An 11,776-nucleotide genomic window follows, 5' to 3' on the forward strand; every position below is an offset into this window, starting at 1 on the left:
TGTCTCTTTGTTGCCTTGCCTGTAAGAGGAATCTGCATGATGGCTTCAAGTTTTCTCTAGGCAGTGTTATACAAATATAGATAGTTTAAGAAGAAGAATATTATGAGAAATATACAGGATTATTTCATCAAAAGCTGAAGAGTAACAGAAGTTAATAATAGACATATCACAAGTAAGGGAATACTACAAATTACAGGATGATTTTCCAAACATCTTTCATAAACAATACAAAACTCAAAAATATAGGCTAGTAAGTTAGCTTAGCAGGAAAAAGTACTTTATGCCAAGCAAGTTAATTGCAGCTCAATCCTAGCCATCTACATTGTCGAAGAGACAACTGATTTTCTCAAGTTTTCCTCCCACCTCTATAATAGAATCGAGGAACATTTCTGCTACTTTACAAACACACACACACACACACACACACTTTAAAATATAAATGCTTAAAACACTGCAAAGATAAATATCAAGAGTCAAGAAGTACACATAGACACACAGAAATGGAGATATGGAAATACACAAATACACACTGTTTTTCCATTCCCCTACTGTCTCTCCCCCAGATCTACATTTTTCCCTCTATCTTGCTCCTAAAGATTATTTTCTTTCCTCTTCTGAGTAAGACTTTATTCACAATTTGGTGTGTTCTTCTTTCTTCTTGGGTTTCATAGGTCTCTGAATTGTACCATGTGTATTCCATGTTTCTTTTTAGCTAATATTCGGTTATCAGTGAAAATATAATGTAATTTTTTATGACTTGGTAACCTCACACAGGGTGATATTTTATAGTTGTATCCCCGTGCCTTGCAATTTCATAAAATTATTGTTTAATAGCTGAGAACTACTCCATTGTGTACCACATTTTCTGATTGCATTCCTATACTGAGATATTTCTGGGCTTTTTCCAGCTTCTGGATATAATAAATAAGGCTGCTATGAACACAGTGGAGCAAATGTCCTTGTTATTTTTGGAGAATCTTTTGTGTACAAGTCCAGGAGTCTTATAACTAGGTTAGCAGGTAGAACTATTTCCATTTTTCTGAAGAACCACCAGACTGATTTCCAGAGTTGCTGTAACAGCTTGAAATCCCACCAGAATAGCTGAGTGACCCTCTTTCTCTAAAACCTCGTAAACAACTTTTTTTCACTTGAGATTTTTATCCTAGCCATTCTGAATGGTGCAAAGGGGGATATCAAGGTTGTTTTGGTTTGCATTTCCTGTAGATCCCCTTTTTGTTCTGTTGAGAGTATCCTCTGACTTACAGGTTTTGTTGTTGTTGTTGTTGTTGTTGTTTTAGTTTTTCTGTTTTGTTTTTTGTTGTATTATTTCAGTTTTATTAGACCCCTTATTATATTTATTGATCTTAGAACACAAGCCATTGATGTTCTGTTAAGGAAATTTTACCCAGTCCCAATGATTTCAATATTCTTTTTCACTTTATCGTCTATTAAATTCCTTTTTTCTTGTTTTATGTGGAGGTCGTTAATCCACTTGGACTTGAGCTTTATTCAAGGAGGTAAGAATGGGTGAATCTGGCTTTATTTTTCATGTTGTTTGGCAGGTGAACAGAAACGTTCATCTTTTTTTCACTGCATGGTTTTGGTTCCTTTGTCAATGATCATGTGACTAAAGTGTCGGCTATTTTCTGGGTCTTCATTACTATTTCCAGGCTTGTCTTCAACAACAACAAAAGCAGCAGGAAGTCCAAATATACATGGAGATTGAACAACTATCTGCTCACTGTTAACTTGGTCAATGAAAAGATAGAGACTTTTTAGAATTTAATGAAATGAAGATAAAACATATCCAAACTTGTGGGAAATATTGAAAGCAGTACTAAGAGGAAAGCTTATAGATATGAGTGCTACAGAAAAAATAAAAGAGAGCATACACTAGCAGCTTAACAGAACCTCTGAAAATATTAGAAAAAAAATTCATAATACATCTAAGAGGATTAAACAGCAAGAAATAATCAGAGGACTGAAATCAACCAAATAGAGAAAAAAGAACTATACAAAGAATAAGAAAGACAAAAAACATAAACAAATTGTTTAAAAATCAACAAGATAGATACAGAAACTGTATCCAAATTAAGAAAATCAGAAATGAAAATAATAGAAACTGAAGAAATTAGAAAACCTATTAGATCTGACTGCAAAAGCTTACACTTATCCTATACTCAAGAAAACTGGAAAATCTCAATGAAATGAATGATTTTCTAGACAGATGCCAGTTCTCAAAGTTAGTTCAGGACCATCTTTACTGTCCCATAACCCCTAAAGAAATAGAAGTTGTCAATAAAAGTAGACCAAAAAAAAAAATAAAATAAAAAAAAAAAAAAAGAAACCCATTAACAGATGGTTTTAGTGCAAAATTCAACCAACCCATTGAAGATGTCTAAATACCAATACTTTTCAAATTATTTCACATAAAATAATTTTAAAAGGAACACTACTCTGTATACACTTTGGAGCTCCAGTTATACTGATACCTAAACCACAAAAAGATCCTAAAACAAAAGAAATGATATTAGCATCAATATAACAGAGATTATCCAGATTCTGAAGTGCTCGGATTTGTGCTCTTTGTCACCATATCTAATGGAAATATTAAAATATATGAAGAAACAATATTGGTTTTAAATAAAATTGACAATCCTGACAATTCATGGAGACACACCACAGACAAAAAAATGATTATGGCCAAATGAACTAAAACAAACAAATACAGCAAATGAGTTTTTTAATTTTGTTTTGTTTTTAATTGTATGTACTTGGGCAGACTGCATTTATGTCAATGTTAAAGATGAATATGGTTAAATAGCTCTTTTATAGTCCAGGTAGAGAAAGTTACCAAAAGAGTGTTTGGCAGTCAAAGAAACAAGTTATAGAAGCATTGCATTATAAGGAGATTATCAGTAAAGTCTTAAAAAGTAAGTGATTATTGCAAACTTATAAGAATAGATTTATAGTATGGTCATCACAACTTAAAACATATGGTTTTAAGAGCAGGTAGTACAAAATAATTTATCATTAAATTTACATGTAGGGTATAGTCCAATCCTTGAGAAACTTAATTTTAATCAACAAGAGGACTGAAACTCATTCATTTTTTAATACAATATGTCTTTGAAGCATAAGATGGAGGCAGGCTAGTTCATTTGAAAATATGACCATTATGTAAGAGAAGTGATGTAAGAGGTAAAAATTTAATTTAGAAAATATGCAAATCTAAATGTGATATTAAAATATACATATATTTTTAAAAATTCTAATCAAATATTTTTTCTTCTAATTTCTTATTAAATCTGAAGAACTTGGATGGCAGACAGATATAACAGACAGCTCAAGGTAAACATAGACTTTTCCAGAGACTAAAACCACTTCAGTCTGAGCCTGTCAGGGTTTTGCCTGCTCCCAGAGCCTGGGCAGCTCTCCTGGCAATCTGTTTGTGAACACTGTCGAGAGTTATTTGCCCTGCAGACTGCCTGGCACTTGTAGGGGCACTATATGATAACTCCTAGACTCTATAAAGATCTAACAGACAGTGCCAGGTACATAGACATAGCCTGAGGCCAACAGGTTAGGTCTCAGCCTGTCAGGCTTTTGCAAGTTGCCTTAGGCCTGGGCAGCTCTGTGGGCTGCGCCATCCATTTGCCAACTCTGTCAGGGTATTTTTCCCTGCAGAGTGATCAGCATTTAGAAAGGTTTCCTGTAGCATCCTTGATCTTTACTCCATGATGGAGAACACAGGCAGCACGAGGTTCACAGAGACAACAAGAATATAGCTTTGCTTCAGGCAAGACACACCATGGCTCCAATGACAAAAAAAGAGGAAGGCAGAATATCGGCAATCTGTGCCATGGGAAACCTAGTCATCCAGCATTGTGGAAATCGCCTTACAGGCTCACAGGAGGCTCAAGTACCAGACAGTGACATCAAGAACAATTAAGGCCAGAGATAACCACATGGCAAAAGGCAAGCATAGGAAAATTACTAATAGGAATCCAGGAAATATGGTAGAATCTGAAAGGAATTCTCCAACAACACCAAGTACTATATACCCCAAAACACCAGAGAAACAAGGTTTGGACTTAAAATCACTGGTCATGATGCTGTTAGAGGAAAAAAAAAGAAGGACATAAGTAAATGTCTTAAAGAAATATAGGAGAAAATAGATCAAAAGGTAGAATCATTTACAAGGAATACACAAATATCATTTAAAAAATCCAGGAAATTTGGGACACAAGATAGAAGACAATAAAGAGGAAATGTAAAAATCATTTAAAGAAATACAGGAGTACTTGGGTCAACAGGCAGAAGTCATGAAAGATGAAACACAAAAATCACATAAAGAACTACAGAAAACACAAACAAGTGAAGGAACTGCAAATCCAAGCAGGATCAAAAAAACTGAAGTAGAAATAACTAAGAAATCATAAAGTGAGAAAACTTTGGAGATAGAAAACCTTGGGAAGAAATCAGGCACCATAGATGTAAATATCAACAACAGAATACAAGAGATAGAAGAAAGAATCTCAGATGCAGAAGATACCATAGAAACAATTGACTCAAAAGTCAAAGACAATTTGAAATGCAAAAGGGCTAGTAACTAAAAACTTCCAGAAACTCCAAAACACAATGAGATTACCAAACTTAAGGATTATAGGTATAGATGAGAAAGAAGATTTACAATTTAAAAGGCCAGCAAATATCTTCAACAAAATTATGGAAAAAGGCTTCCCTAACTTAAAAAGTGTGATAACCATTAATATACAAGAAGTTTACAGAACTCTAAACTGACAGGACCTGAACAGAAATACCTCCTGTCACATAATAATCAAAATCCCAATTGTACTGAAAAAAGAAATAATATCAAAGTCAGTAAAAGAAAACGGCCAAGTAACATATAAGAATTACACTAGACTGTTCACCAGAGACCATGAAAGCTAGACTATCCTGGGCAGATCTCATGTAGACTCTAAGAGAACACAAATGCAAGCCAAGATTGCTATACCCAGCAAAACTTTCTATCACCATAGATGGAGAAATCAAGATCTTCCATGATAAAATCAAATTGACACACTATCTTTCCACAAATCCATCCCTACATAGGATAATAGGTGGAAAACACCAATACATGGAGGGAAAATACACCCTGGAAATAGCAAGATAGTAAAGTTCTTTCATCAAACCCAAAAGAAGTTAACCACTCAAATATAAAAATAACGTCAAAAATTACAGGAAGTTATAATCACTATTACTTAATATCTCTTAAAATCAATGGACTCAATTCCCCCAATAAAATGACAGACTCACACACTGAATATGTAAACAGGACCCTACATTTTGCTGCATACAGGTAACACACCTCAGTGTTAAAGACAAAAAATACTTTAAAGTAAAAACCTGGAAGACAATTTTACGAGCAAATGGTCTCAGGAAACAAGTCTGAGTAGCCACTATAATATCAGATAAAATTGATTTTCAACCTAAAGTCATAAAAAGATTCACAGAAGAACATTTATTACTGGTCAAAGGAAAAATCCCCTGAGAATAACTCTCAATTCTGAATATAAATGCTCCAAATGTAAGGGCACCCTTATTCATAGAAGAAACTTTACTAAAGCTCAAAATGCACATAGCACTTAACAAAATAATTGTGGGTGACTTCAACACTCCAGTCTCCTCAATGGACCGATCAGGAAAACAGAACCTAAACAGGGACACAGTAAAATTATATTGAAGGTTTTAAACAAGTGGTATATATAATATTTGATCTTAAAGCAATAGAATATACCCTTTTCTCAGCATCTCATGGTAACTTCTCCTAAATTTACGAAATAATTGGTCACAAAACAGACCTCAACAATATAAGAATAATCCCATGCCTCCTATCAGATCACTATGGAGTAAATGTGGTCTTCAATTGCAACAAAAACAATAAAAAACCTACATACACATGGAAATTGACAATACTAATGATACCTTGGTCAATTATGTAATAAAGAAATAAATCAAAGAATTCCTAGAATTTAGTTAAAATGAAAGCCGAGCATACACAAATTTATAGGAGATAAGGAAAACAGTGCAAATAGAAAACTCATAGCCCTGAGTGCTTCCCAAAATAAACTGGAGAGAGCATACAGTGGCAGCTTAATGACACACCTGAAAGCCCTGGAACAAAAAGAAGCTAATGCACCCAGGAGGAGTAGATTTCAGGAAATCATCAAACACAGGGCTGAAATCAATCAATTGGAAGCAAAGAGAACCATATAAAGAATCAACAAATCCAGCAGGTTGTTATTTGAGTAAATCACATAGATAGATAAACCATTAATTAGACAAACCAGAGGGCACAGTGACAGTATCCAAATTAGCAAAATAAGAATCGAAAAGGGAGATATAACAACAGAAACTGAGGAAATTCCAAAAAAATCATCAGTTCCTACTACAAAAGCCTATATTCAACACAACTGGAGAATCTGGGGGAAATAGACAATATCCTAGACAGATACAAAATGTCAAAATTTAATCAGGATCAAATAGATCATCTAAACAGTCCCATAACCCCTAAAGAAATAGAAGAGGTCATAGAACGTCTTCCAACCGAAAAAGCACAGGACCAGATGGTTTTAATGGAGATTTACTTCAGGCCTTTACAGAAGACCTAACAGAAATATTCATCAAACTATTACACAAAATAGAAAGAGAAGGAACCTTGCTCAACTAATTCAATAAAGCCACAATTATGCTGATACCAAAACAACACAAAGATCCAACAAACTAAGAGAACTTCAGACCAAACTCCTTTATGAACTTCGATGAAAAAAATTCAGTAAAATCCTTGCCAACCAATTCCAAGAAAACATCAAAATGACTATTCATAATAATCAAGTAGGCTCCATACCAGGTATGCAGGGATGATACAATATACAGAAATCCATCAATGCAATCCACTACATAAGCAAATTCAAAGAAAAAAAAAAGATTATTTCATGAGATGCTGAAAAAGCATTTGACAAAATCCAGCATCCTTTCATGCAAAAGTCTTGGGAAAAAAAAAAGGAATTCAAGGCCCATACCTATGCATAGTAAAAGTAATATACATCAATCCTTTAGCTAACATTAAACTAATTTGAGAAAAACTTGAAGCAATCCCACTAAAATCAGGTATTGCATAATCCTGATCTCTCACTCCATATCTATTCAATATAGTACTTGGCGTACTAGCTAGAGAAGTTAGACAACATAAGAGTTCAAAGGGGTACAGTTTGGAAAGAAAGAAGTCAAACTATCACTACTTGCTGATGATATGACAGTATAATTAATTAACCCAAAAATTCAAGCAGAGAACTCCTACAGCTGTTTAAAAAATTCTGAAAGTTTGCTGGTTATAAAGTCCATTTAACGAAATCAGTAGCCTGTCTGTACACCAAGGATACACAGACTGAGAAAGAAATTAGGGAAATGACACCTTCACATTAGCCACAAACAATATATAGTATCTTGTTGTTACTCAAATCAAACAAATGAAAGATCTGTGTGAGAAAAATTTCAGATCTCTGAAGAAGGAAATGGAAGAAGACCTCAGAAAATGGAAAATTTTTCCATGCTCATCGATTGGCAGTTTTATTATAGTTAAAATGGCCATCTTGCCAAAAGCAAATCTACAGATTCAACACAATCCCTATCAAAATCCCAACTCAGTTCTTCATAGAGTTAGAAAGATCAATTCTCAAAATCATCTGGAATAACAAAAAATCCAGGATAGCTAAAACTATTTTCAACCATTTAAGAACTTCTGGGGGAATCAGTATCCCAGACCTCAAGCATTACTATAGAACAATAGTGTTAAAAACTGCAGGTTGTTGGTACAGTGACAGGAAAATAAATCATTGAAAGAGAATTGAAGACCTAGAAATGTACCCACACCCTATGGAAAAGAAACTGGGGTAGACCCTTGAGGACTTGGGGACAGCGGAAATTTTCTGAAGAGAACACCAATAACTTATGCTCTAAGATCAAGAAGTAATAAATGGGACCTCATAAAATTACAATGCTTCTTTTAGTCAAAGGACACTGCTAAAATGGTAACCAAAATATTGGGAGAAGATCTTCTTCAACCCTACATCCATCAGAGGGGTAATATATCCAATATATACAAAGAACACAAGAAGTTAGACTCCAGAAAGCCAAATAAACCTGTTAAAAATGGTTACAGAGCTAAACAAAGACGAAGCTCCTAGTTTTATCGATTCTCAGGATGATTCTCTAAGTCTATATGATTGATTTCAGGCCTGATTTTGATGACTTCCTGTCTTCTACTCCTCCTGGATGAAATACTTCATTTTGTTCCAGGGCTATCGGGTGTTCCATTAAGGTGCTATTGTGTGCTCTCTCCAGTTTCTTTTGGCGGCACTCAGTGCTATGAATTTTCATCTTAGTACTGCTTTTATTGAGTCCGATAAATTTGGGTATGTTGTGCCTTCATTGTCATTAAGTTCTAAAAAAATTTTTTCTTGACTTCTTTATTTATTCCTTGACCAAGGTGTTATTGAGTAGAGTATTGTTCATCTTCCATGTGTATAAGATTTTCTGTTGTTTTTGTTGCTATTGTAGACCACTTTTACTCCATAGTGATCTGATAGGAGGCATGGGATTAGTTCGATCTTCTTATATTTGTTGAGGTCTGTCTTGTGAACAATTATATGGTCAATTTTGGAGAAGGTACCATGAGGTGCTAAGAAAAAGGTATCTTCCAAAGCTACAATTAGTTGCACTGTGTTTATTTTTATTTTGTGTTTTCTTGATTGAGGAGAGTGGGATGTTGAGGTCACACACAATTATTGTGTTAGGTGCAATGTGTGCTTTAAGCTTTACTACAGCTTCTTTTACTAATGAGCATGTCCTTCCATTTGGAGCATGAATGTTCAGAATTGAGAGTTCTTCTTAATGGATTTTTCCTTTGACCATTAAGAAGTGCCCTTCTCTGTCACTTTTGATAAATTTTGATTGAAAGTCAATTTTATCTGACATTAGAATGACTATTCCAGCTTGTTTACTGAGAACATTTGCTTGTAAAATTGGTTTCTAGCCTTTTATTCTGACATATTCTTTCTGCTTGACACTGAGGTGTGTTTCCTGTATGCAGAAAAATATAGGGTCCTGTTTAAGTATCAGTCCATTTTCTTTGTCTTATTATTGGGATGTTCAGTCCATTGTTGCTAAGAGATATTAAGGAATAGTGATAATTACTTTCTGTTTTGTTTTGTTATTTTTCTGTTTGTGTGGTTATCTTCTTCTGGGTTTCATGAAAGAAGGTTATTATCTTGCTTTTCCCAGGGTACAGTATCCCTCCTTCTATTCACGTTTTACAACTATTTTCCATTTTATGGATGAGTTTGTGGAAGGATAATGAAGAGCATTTATTCAGGATATCAAAATTACTAGTAGAAATTAAGTAGATATAACTCATCTGTTGTGTTGACTCTTCCTAATTTTATTAATTTGATCCAAAATAGACTTGTATGGGGAGAAACATCCAAGTTGAAGAATAACCTTTATCAGACTGTTTTATAAGCAAATCTGTGAGCCATTTTCTTGATTGGTGATTGGTGTAGGAGTCCCATCCTACTATGTGTAGTGACACTCCTTGCTTGTGTGAGAAACACACTGAGCAAACTAAGGAAAGTATTGGACTTGATTACCTCACAAATGAACTACAATCCAGAAATGGACCTATGATCCAGGTCTTGAGACTGGAAAAAAAAAATTAATACAAAATCATTAACTAGGAGGACACAGGTTTAAATATAGACCTAGAAGTATATTAGACATGAAAAGCTTAGGTACAGGCATGGTAGTGCATATCCTTAATTACAGGAGACAGGAGAATGCAGATTTCTGAGTTCCCATCAACACTGTTACAGAATAATTTTGAGATAAACAAAATCTTAAGTCTAGGCACAATAATGTAAGATTTTCATCCCAGTACTCAGATGTGAGAGCCATACATATTTGAGATCAAGATCTATTAAGATCAATAACTACAGAGCTAGATCCATGAAAGCCAACATTAGATAGAAAGGAAACATTTGAAAACAGGAAGCTTGTGTAAATGTAATTGAACATGGGGAAAATTTCCTGCTCCAGCATCCAATACATTTTGTTAGCTTTTGGAATGTCCATGTAGTTTTAGAGTTAAGAATAGAACAGGGACAGTTACAACATATGCTGCTTAGCTAGAGCTCCGAAAATGCCACTGATTAAGACTAGCATCACTGTGGTGAAATCTTCTGGGAAGTGTTACCAGAGAGCACAAAGCAGCTGTATTCCTGGGGAAAACCTACTTCCAGGCAGGTAATAAGAAAGAATCTGCCAGGTGGCAAATATTTTGGAAGACTGAATGGGTAATGATTAGCAGTTCTGCGTTGCCAGTGTGGAGGGCCAGGAAAGATCTGTGGAGAAAGAATAGACTCAGGTACAATTGAAAATTCAAGACAAAGGGTTTTTGAAATGAAGTTGACACTTGGGACCTTTGATGATAGCTTACAACAGACTCTTTGTGGCAGTTCTGTCGGCTTGCAGCTGAAGATACCACTTTATTTGAAATGCCAGTTCCATGGGATGGCCACCAAGAACAGTATCAAAAATTGAGTGAAGTTATTCAGAGCCTGGTGTGAAATTGAGAAAAGAGTTGGTAGAGTGTCTCAAGCCCTTGGAAAGAACCCAGAGAATCATGCCTGAATCACATTAGACAACTACTAAGTAAAGTTGGAATGTAGAAATGATAACACCCATAGAGAATGAAGTAGATAATAGTATAGAAAGTTGAAAAAATACAGTACAGCAGACATGTAGGTAAAAACATTGGTGTTTGCCCAGCAAGCTTTTAGTATTCATTTGGTCCAATGTTTCCATCCTGTAAATTTTGGGAGTATATGACCTCCTATTTCATGCTGATTTTATAAGGGATTACAGTTATGAGAATGCATGAATTATAAAAGAGACTTTGTCTTTAAAACACAATTGAGGTTGTGCTAGACTATGTGTAGTTGTACATAATGTATTTTGTGTATGGGTATGCCTAGGTATAGCCACCATGCACTCATGTGTTTGAATAAGCTAATGAGTTCCAGGGAGTAGAATGTGATAGAATGAATCTGATTACCCCAAGATAAGTGTGAAATAATCTGACATGTCCATATTGGGGAAGGTGTAGCTGTCTTACAGGAAGTATGCCACTTCATATTACAATGGACATGGGTATTTGATGTTTCTTGAAATGTTCAAGTCTGTGCAGTGTGATCTATATGATTATCCTGCATGACAGTGGAAGAGTCTCTTGCCTGCCTTTGTGTCATTTATAGAACCTCCATAAGCATGTTGCCATGCATGCTGCCATATCATCTACAACAATGATAACAGATGGAAGCTATAAAACCACAAGCTTCCCATAATTACAGTAGTACAGCATGGAAGACAGTGGTGCTGAGAGTGATATCAACTGTGGAGTCCTGGTTCAAGGGTTTTCAGGGGAATAGAATTTTAGTATATGGGTTAAAAACAATTTTCATTGTATTTTGGTAAAAGGATTTTTGCCCTTGTCTGAAGATTTTGCCTTAACATAAGGTAAAGTGATTTAGAATATTAAGAAAGAAGTTCTCAAAACCAAGTAATTTCAGTTTTATCCAATGATCCAATCTTAAGGGGCATATAAGTTTTAATCAAGTGCACATAACCAAGGAAGAAAAAATATAAAATGAATGTTTCA

Source organism: Apodemus sylvaticus (assembly GCF_947179515.1).
Source record: "Apodemus sylvaticus chromosome Y unlocalized genomic scaffold, mApoSyl1.1 SUPER_Y_unloc_1, whole genome shotgun sequence".
NCBI lineage: Eukaryota > Metazoa > Chordata > Mammalia > Rodentia > Muridae > Apodemus > Apodemus sylvaticus.